Consider the following 8,770-nt stretch of genomic DNA (forward strand, 5'->3'; position numbering starts at 1 on the left):
CTCTTCCTCACCCGTTTCTGTATTCGACATCCGTAATCCTTTGAATTCAGTGTACCAGTCCCGTACACTGCATGGGTTCCTTCGACTGGTTTAGTTTCCAATGTAGCCCAATAATCCCTTCACCACATCCTGCTTTCGAGTGCGTTTCTCTTCTCCACGCACACAACACAATATGACCAGCCCCCTTCTAATTTTTCGAACAGGAAATTGTCATTGTCAAGATAGGTCAAACACAGGGAGGGATTTTTGAAAATAGGATTTCCAAGCGCCATCTCGTGGATACTTGGCTCGTGCACACTCGTACAGCGCAATTCATTATTATTCTGAACCATACAGAATAGTCTAATAATCTATTTTCCAGCATCAAATATTTAGGGTTGCTATAAAAGTATGGTAGTACAACTAGTAGAGAGTATGGGATGCAGCAGTGGCTTTTTACTGTGTACTGTACCTGCCATCTATGATTACACCGTGCACAAAACAATGTACTAAGGTATTTTGTCCACTAGATGCCAATAGAGACTTGATACTGTGCTGTAGCCTATAACTAAGCACTATTGAATGTACCAATTACCAGTTGGTAAGTTGCATGGATAATAATGGTTGGAACAGATAATACTGAAATTATTAGAATGATAGATTCCAATGATCTAGGCTACAATATAGTGACCCTGTGATAGTATCACTACAAAGTCCATTGCCTATGCCATTATGGATATTTTGAATAGGCTATCAGTTCAAATAGTTGACAGGACAGCAGTCCCTGAATGGTAGAGTATGATACAATATGTCAAAGAATCTGATGGTCTTCGAATGTTGAAATGACAATGTATACATCTCCAGCTACATTAACCATACATGGAAGCTGATAGAGTATAGGTATCGACATCCTGAATAGAGCCCTCATAGGACTGATGCAGTGGATTAAATATATATGCGCAGTGCCCACTTAAAAGCCAGCTGCACCAATGTGTGGAAGGAAACACTTTACACCCGTGTCAGCGTGCACTGTGCCCCGCCCGCCACAGGAGTCGCTACTGCACGATGGGACAAGGACATCCCTGCAGGCCAAACCCTCCCCTAACCCGGACGATGCTGGGCCAATTGTGGGCTGCCCCATGGGTCTCCCGGTCACGGCCGGCTGCGACAGAGTCTGGACTCATTACCCTCTGTAGTGCCTTGCGGTCGGAGGCCGAGGTGTTGCCATACCAGACAGTGATGCAACCAGTCAGGATGCTATCGATGGTGTAGCTGTGAAACCTTTTGAGGATCTGAGGACGCATGCCAAATCTTTTCAGTCTCCTGAGGGGAATAGGTTTTGTCGTGTCCTCTTCACGACTGTCTTGGTGTGCTTGGACCATGTTAGTTTGTTGGTGATGTTGGTGATGTTCCAAGGAACTTGAAGCTCTCAACCTGCTCCAATGCAGCCCTGTCAATGAGAATGGGGTGTGCTCGGTCCTCCTTTTCCTGTAGTCCACAATCATCTCCTTTGTCTTGATCACGTTGTGTGAGAGGTTGTTGTCCTGGCACCACACGGTCAGGTCTCTGACCTCCTCCCTATAGGCTGTCTCGTCGTTGTTGGTGATCAGGCCTACCTGTTGGGTTATTGGCAAATTTAATGGTGGTGTTGGTGTCGTGCCTGGCCGTGCAGTCATGAGTGAACAGGGAGTACAGGAGGGGACTGAACACACACCTCTGAGGGGCCCCTGTGTTGAGGATCAGCGTGGCGGATGTGTTGTTACTTACCCTTACCACCTGGGGGAGGCCCGTCAGGAAGTCCAGGATCCAGTTGCAGAGGGAGGTGTTTAGTCCCAGGGTCCTTAGCTTAGTGATGAGCTTTGTGGGCACTATGGTGTTGGACACTGAGCTGTATTCAATGAATAGCATTCTCACATAGGTGTTTATTTTATCGAGGTGGGAAAGGGCAGTGTGGAGTGCAATAGAGATTGCATAATCTGTGGATCTGTTGGGGCAGTATGCGAATTGGAGGGGTCTAGAGTTTCTGGGATAACAGTGTGGATGTGAGCCATTTCAAAGCACTTCATGGCTACAAGCGTGAGTGCTTCTGGTCGGTCGTCATTTGGGCAGGTTGCCTTAGTGTTCTTGGGCACAGGGACTATAGTGGTCTGCTTGAGACATGTTGGTATTACAGACTCAGACAGGGAGAGGTTGAAAATGTCAGTGAAGACACTTGCCAGTTGGTCAGCGCATGCTCGGAGTACACGTCCTGTGAATGTTGCCCTGTTTAAAGGTCTTACTCACAACGGTTGTGGAGAGCGTGATCACACAGTCGTCCGGAACAGCTGAGGCTTTCATGCATGTTTCAGTGTTGCTTGCCTCGAAGCGAGCATACAAGCTTCCTACTTTAATTTTTGCTTGTAAGTAGGAATCAGGAGGATGGAATTATGGTCAGATTTACCAAATGGAGGGCAAGGGAGACCTTTGTAGTCGTCTCTGTGTGTGGAGTAAAGGTGGTTTAGAGTTTTTTTCCCCCTCTGGTTGCACATTAAACATGCTGGTGGAAATTTGGTAAAATGGATTTAATTTTCCCTGCATTAAAGTCACCGGCCACTAGGAGCGCCGCCTCTGGATGAGCGTTTTCCTGTTTGCTCATGGCGGTATACAGCTCATTGAGTGCAGTCTTAGTGCCAGCATCGGTCTGTGGTGGTATGTAGACAGCTATGACAATTTACAGATGAAAACTCTCTAGGTAAATAGTGTGGTCTACAGCCTATCATGACATACTCTACATCAGGTGAGCAAAACCTTGAGACTTCCTTAGATATCATGCACCAGCTGTTATTTACAAATATACATAGACCGCCACCCCTCGTCTTACCAGAGGTTGCTGTTCTATCCTGCCGATACAGTGTAAAACCCGTCAGCTGTATGATGTTCATGTCGTCATTCATCCACGACTTGGTGAAACATGAGATATTACAGTTTTAAATGTCCCGTTGGTAGTTTAATCTTACCCGTAGGTCATCAATTATATTTTCCAATGATTGCATGTTTGCCAATAGAACGGATGGCAGTGGGGTTTTACTCGCTTTCCTACGAATTCTGAGAAGGCAGCCCGACCTGCGCCTCCTTTTTCTCTGTCTTCTCTTCACGCAAATGACGGGATGTGGGACTGTTCCCGGGAAAGCAGTATATCCTTCAAGTCTGACTCGTCGGACTCGTTAAAGGAAAAAGCTTCTACCAGTCTGTTCTGATGTCCAGAAGTTATTTTGGTCAAAAAAGACGGTAGCAGCAACATTATGTACAAAATAAGTAAAAAAAGAAGTACAAACAACGCAAAAAAATGAACAAAATATAACATCAGCCATTCTCTCTCTACAGCTTATCATGAGGTGCTCTTATCATGAGGTAAGAGGTACTCTTATCATGAGGTACTCTACAGCAACGAAAAATACAGATGAAAACTCTCTAGGTAGATAGTGTGGTCTACAGCTTATCATGAGGTACTCTACCTAAGGTGAGCAATATCTCAAGACTACCTTAATATTAGACATCGCGCATCAGCTGTTATTGACAAATAGACACACACCCCCACCTCTTGTCTTACTGGACGTAGCTGTTCTGTCCTGCCGTTGGATGGAAAATCCAACCAACTGTATATCTGTGTCGTTGTTCAGTCACATCTCGGTGAAACATAAGATATTACAGTTTTTAATGTCTTGTTGGTAGGATAGTCTGGAAAGGAGCTCATCCAGTTCATTCTCCAGCGATTACACGTTGGCCAATAGAACGGATGGTAGAGACGGGTTATCTACATGCCAACGAATTCTCACAAGGCACCCTGATCTCCGGCTCCCTGCATTTCCTTCTTTTCTTCATGTGAATGATGGGGATTTGGGCCTTGTCTGGGAGCAGCATTATATCCTTCGCTTCAGACTCATTAAATACATATCTTTATCCAGTTTGAGGTGAGTAATCGCTGTTCTGATATCCAGAAGCTCTTTTCAGGCATAAGAGATGGTAGCATCAACATTATGTACAAAATAAGTCACAAACAATGCAAAAAAACACACAAAATAGCACAATTGGTTAGGAGCCCGTATAACGGCGGCCATCCCCTGCCGCTCCATTATGATTAAAAGGGTTATTCGGCTGTCCCCATTGGATAACCCTTTATGGTTCCAGGTAGAACCCTTTTGGGTTCCATGTAGAACCCTCTGTCTGTAACGATTCTCCTCTTGTGAAGTAGAGGCGGACCAAAGCGCAGCGTGGTGGTTGTTCATTGTATTTATTGACGACACTATACATGAACAAACTAACGGAAAAAAACAAGAAACGTGAGAACTCAAAACAGCCCTGTCTGGTGCAAACACAAAAACAGGAACAATCACCCACAAACACACAGTGAAACCCAGGCTACCTAAATATGGTTCCCAATCAGAGACAATGACGAACACCTGCCTCTGATTGAGAACCATATCAGGCCGAACATAGAACTAGACCAAAACATAGAAAAACAAACATAGACTGCCCACCCAACTCACGCCCTGACCATACTAAATAAATACAAAAACAAAGGAAATAGAGGTCAGAACGTGACAGTACCCCCCCCCCAAAGGTGCGGACTCCGGCCGCAAAACCTTGACCTATAGGGGAGGGTCTGGGTGGGCGTCTGTCCGTGGTGGCGGCTCTGGCGCGGGACGCGGACCCCACTTCGCCATTGTCTCAGTCCGCCTTATTGTCCGCCTCCGTGGCTTACTCACCATGCCCACCCCTCTCAATGACCCCACTGGACAGAGGGGCTGCTTGGGACAGAGGGGCAGCTTCTCGGGACAGAGGGACAGCTGCTCGGGACAGAGGGACAGCTGCTCGGGACAGAGGGACAGCTGCTCGGGACAGAGGGACAGCTGCTCGGGACAGAGGGACAGCTGCTCGGGGCGGAGGGACAGCTGCTCCGGGCGGAGGGGCTCTAGCGGCCCCTGGCTGACTGGCGGCACTGGCGGCCCCTGGCTGACTGGCGGCCCCTGGCTGACTGGCGGCACTGGCGGCCCCTGGTTGACTGGCGGCGCTGGCGCTGGGCTGACTGGCGGCACTGGCGGCCCCTGGTTGACTGGCGGCACTGGCGGCCCCTGGTTGACTGGCGGCACTGGCGGCCCCTGGCTGACTGGCGGCACTGGCGGCCCCTGGCTGACTGGCGGCACTGGCGGCCCCTGGCTGACTGGCGGCACTGGCGGCCCCTGGCAGACGGGCGGCACTGGCGGCCCCTGGCAGACGGGCGGCACTGGCGGCGCTGGGCAGACGGGCGGCACTGGCGGCGCTGGGCAGACGGGCGGCACTGGCGGCGCTGGGCAGACGGGCGGCACTGGCGGCGCTGGGCAGACGGGCGGCGCTGGGCAGACGGGCGGCGCTGGGCAGACGGGCGGCGCCGGACAGGCGGGAGGCTCCGGCAGAGGCGCCGGACAGGCGGGAGGCTCCGGCAGAGGCGCCGGACAGGCGGGAGGCTCCGGCAGAGGCGCCGGACAGGCGGGAGGCTCCGGCAGAGGCGCCGGACAGGCGGGAGGCTCCGGCAGAGGCGCCGGACAGGCGGGAGGCTCCGGCAGAGGCGCCGGACAGGCGGGAGGCTCCGGCAGAGGCGCCGGACAGGCGGGAGGCTCCGGCAGAGGCGCCGGACAGGCGGGAGGCTCCGGCAGAGGCGCTGGAGAGGAGGAAGGCTCCGGCAGCGCTGGAGAGGAGGAAGGCTCTGGTAGCGCCGGAGAGGCGGGAGACTCCGGCAGCGCTGGAGAGGAGGAAGGCTCTGGACGGATGGGCCGGAGAGACAGCCTGGTACGGGGAGCTGCCACCGGAGGGCTGGGGTGTGGAGGTGGTGACGGATAGACCGGGCCGTGCAGGCGCACTGGAGCTCTTGAGCACCGAGCCTGCCCAACCTTACCCGGTTGAATGGTCCCGGTCGCCCTGCCAGTGCGGCGAGGTGGAATAGCCCGCACTGGGCTATGCAGGCGAACCGGGGACACCGTGCGCAAGGCTGGTGCCATGTAAGCCGGCCCAAGGAGACGCACTGGAGACCAGATGCGTAGAGCCGGCTTCATGGCACTTGGCTCGATGCCCACTCTAGCCCGGCCGATACGCGGAGCTGGAATGTACCGCACCGGGCTGTGCACCCGCACTGGGGACACCGTGCGCTCCACAGCATAACACGGTGCCTGCCCGGTCTCTCTAGCCCACCGGTAACCACAGGAAGTTGGCTCAGGTCTCCTACCTGGCGTAGCCATACTCCCTGTTAGCCCCCCCCAAGAAATTTTTGGGGCTGACTCCCGGGCTTCCATCCACGACGCCGCGCTGCCTCCTCATACCAGCGCCTCTCCGCTTTCGCCGCCTCCCGTTCTTCCTTGGGGCGGCGATACTCTCCTGGCTGAGCCCAAGGTCCTTTACCGTCTAATTCGTCCTCCCATGTCCATACCTCCTCGCGCTGCTCCTGCTGCTGCTTTCTCCTTTGCCCATTACCACACCGCTTGGTCCTGTTGTGGTGGGTGATTCTGTAACGATTCTCCTCTTGTGAAGTAGAGGCGGACCAAAGCGCAGCGTGGTGGTTGTTCATTGTATTTATTGACGACACTATACATGAACAAACTAACGGAAAAAAACAAGAAACGTGAGAACTCAAAACAGCCCTGTCTGGTGCAAACACAAAAACAGGAACAATCACCCACAAACACACAGTGAAACCCAGGCTACCTAAATATGGTTCCCAATCAGAGACAATGACGAACACCTGCCTCTGATTGAGAACCATATCAGGCCGAACATAGAACTAGACCAAAACATAGAAAAACAAACATAGACTGCCCACCCAACTCACGCCCTGACCATACTAAATAAATACAAAAACAAAGGAAATAGAGGTCAGAACGTGACACTGTCGAAAGGGTTTTACATGGGTTCTTCAAAGGTTTCTCCTATGGGGACAGCTGAAGAACCCATTTAGTTTCTAGATAGCACCTTTTTTTCTAAGAGTGTACACATGTTGGATGAAACATTAACAAGTTCGCTCATTTGGGAGTCAGTCTCCTAAAGAACATTGAAAACAATATTGTTATGAATTATGCAACCCATGAGGGTAGCAGCGGAGCACAGCAGAAGTGTAGAGGAAAGATTCCATCTGCCTGCCTGTAGGCCTACATTTATTAGGGGTTCTTTTATGGAATTATAGAATCTCTACGGGTTCTTTCCTAACCATTGAGGGTTTCCTGGTAAAACGCTGCATCCTTTTCAAAGGAAAATTTACTGTGTTCATCACTGATCTCTCTGAGCAGTTCAAGGGCCCTGTGACTGATTGAATTGGAGTTCATTTTATCATAGCTGGAGGTGTTGTCTAGTAGTGTGTGTGTGGGGGGAGTAACTTTTGTTTGGCACAATTTAATGGGGATTGTTTCCATAAATGGAATAGTAAATTAGGCTGTGTGTGTGTGTGTGTTACTAGATTGCCTGTGGGATGAAGGACCCATTCTTTATTAAAGAAAATAACAATGTGATTAAATGCAATAGGACACTATTAGATCTTTCACTTCTGTGTATTAAACTGTTGATGACGAGTGAACAATTACACAAGTAGACAACACTGTTTCTCACATTGCAATTGATGAATGTGTTCTGTGCTTATTCATAGCATAATGCTCATGAGAACATGATGCTGTGAGAACAGTACTGAGCAGAAAACGCAAAAAAAGTAAAGTAAGCTTCTAATGTAAGTAAAAGTGTTGCTACTGGAACAATGAGAGTCACATGGTATCTATACGGAGTTCTATGGAGACTCACCATGTGACAGTGAAAGACATGCTAGGCATTCCCATTCGAATTCTATTTTAGAAGATGCATCACTTTTCTGTCAGTATGAGAGAGATTATCAAGCTGAATAATGAATAGAGAAGTTTTCTGAAGGACAGGCTCTGCACATAGACCATCTCATACATTTTATTATTTAACCGTCATAAGTCCTGTACAGAATACATGAATGCATTACACTGACACTTTATCTTGGTATTTATGATGACAAAATTGTTATCTTTACATTGACTATAGCCTACATTGATCACGAACAGTACTACTTTACTAATTATATTTGTATAACATAAAAGGAGGAACGTCAGAGTATAAAGTACATAGTCCTGAATAGGGTTGCAAAATTGGTTTACAGAAATCTGGATTTATTTTATTTTAGTTTATTCCCTCAGTGTAGGTTAAGGGTTTGTATTTAACTGTAATAACATTTGATTTGATTTGACTCCAGGAACATCCAACCAGGATTTCGGGAAAACCAGGGAAGTTATTGAAAGTTCCAGGAATTTTGCAGCCCTAGTCCTTTACATTGGTTATTCTACACAGAAACATGACTAAAACCAACTCATCTCTCCATTATGTATTCATCTTTATACCAAAGAACAATGCCAATGTAAAAGTCAACATTGGAGATCCAGTCTTGCAAACTGCATGTATGATAATGGTGAATGGGAAGCTTAGTAGCATGACGAGCATTCAGACCTCATTGAACATTCTGCGCTGTGCTCTTGCAGACATCTTTGCTGGACGGCCACACCTAAGGAGAGTAGCAACAGTGCTGACATTTTTCCATTTATAGACAATTTGTCTTACCGTGGACTGACTTTTAGAGATACTTTTTTTCCCCAGCTTTATGCAAGGCAACAATTCTTCATCTTAGGTCTTCTGAGATCTCTTTTGTTTGAGGCATGGATCACAACAGGCAATGCTCCTTGTGAATAGCAAACTCCAATTTTGTGAGTGTTTTTTATGGGGC

The 8,770-nt window shown here is 49.0% G+C and overlaps 1 protein-coding gene across 3 annotated transcripts in view; it reads right to left on the bottom strand.

Moving 5' to 3' along the window:
- The window catches only part of LOC110508771 (extended synaptotagmin-2-B), a 50,894-nt gene extending 50,682 nt beyond the window's left edge, over positions 1-212 (bottom strand). For all 3 annotated transcript variants that reach the window (XM_021589576.3, XM_021589575.3, XM_021589573.3), the window contains exon 1: positions 12-212. The gene's annotated coding sequence lies outside the window, so the exon portion shown is untranslated. The remainder of the gene's footprint in view (positions 1-11) is intronic.
- Positions 213-8,770: the final 8,558 nt, after the last annotated feature.

The sequence above is a fragment of the Oncorhynchus mykiss genome, chromosome 28 (genome assembly GCF_057628025.1).
Source record: "Oncorhynchus mykiss isolate SJ-2025 chromosome 28, ASM5762802v1, whole genome shotgun sequence".
Taxonomy (NCBI): domain Eukaryota; kingdom Metazoa; phylum Chordata; class Actinopteri; order Salmoniformes; family Salmonidae; genus Oncorhynchus; species Oncorhynchus mykiss.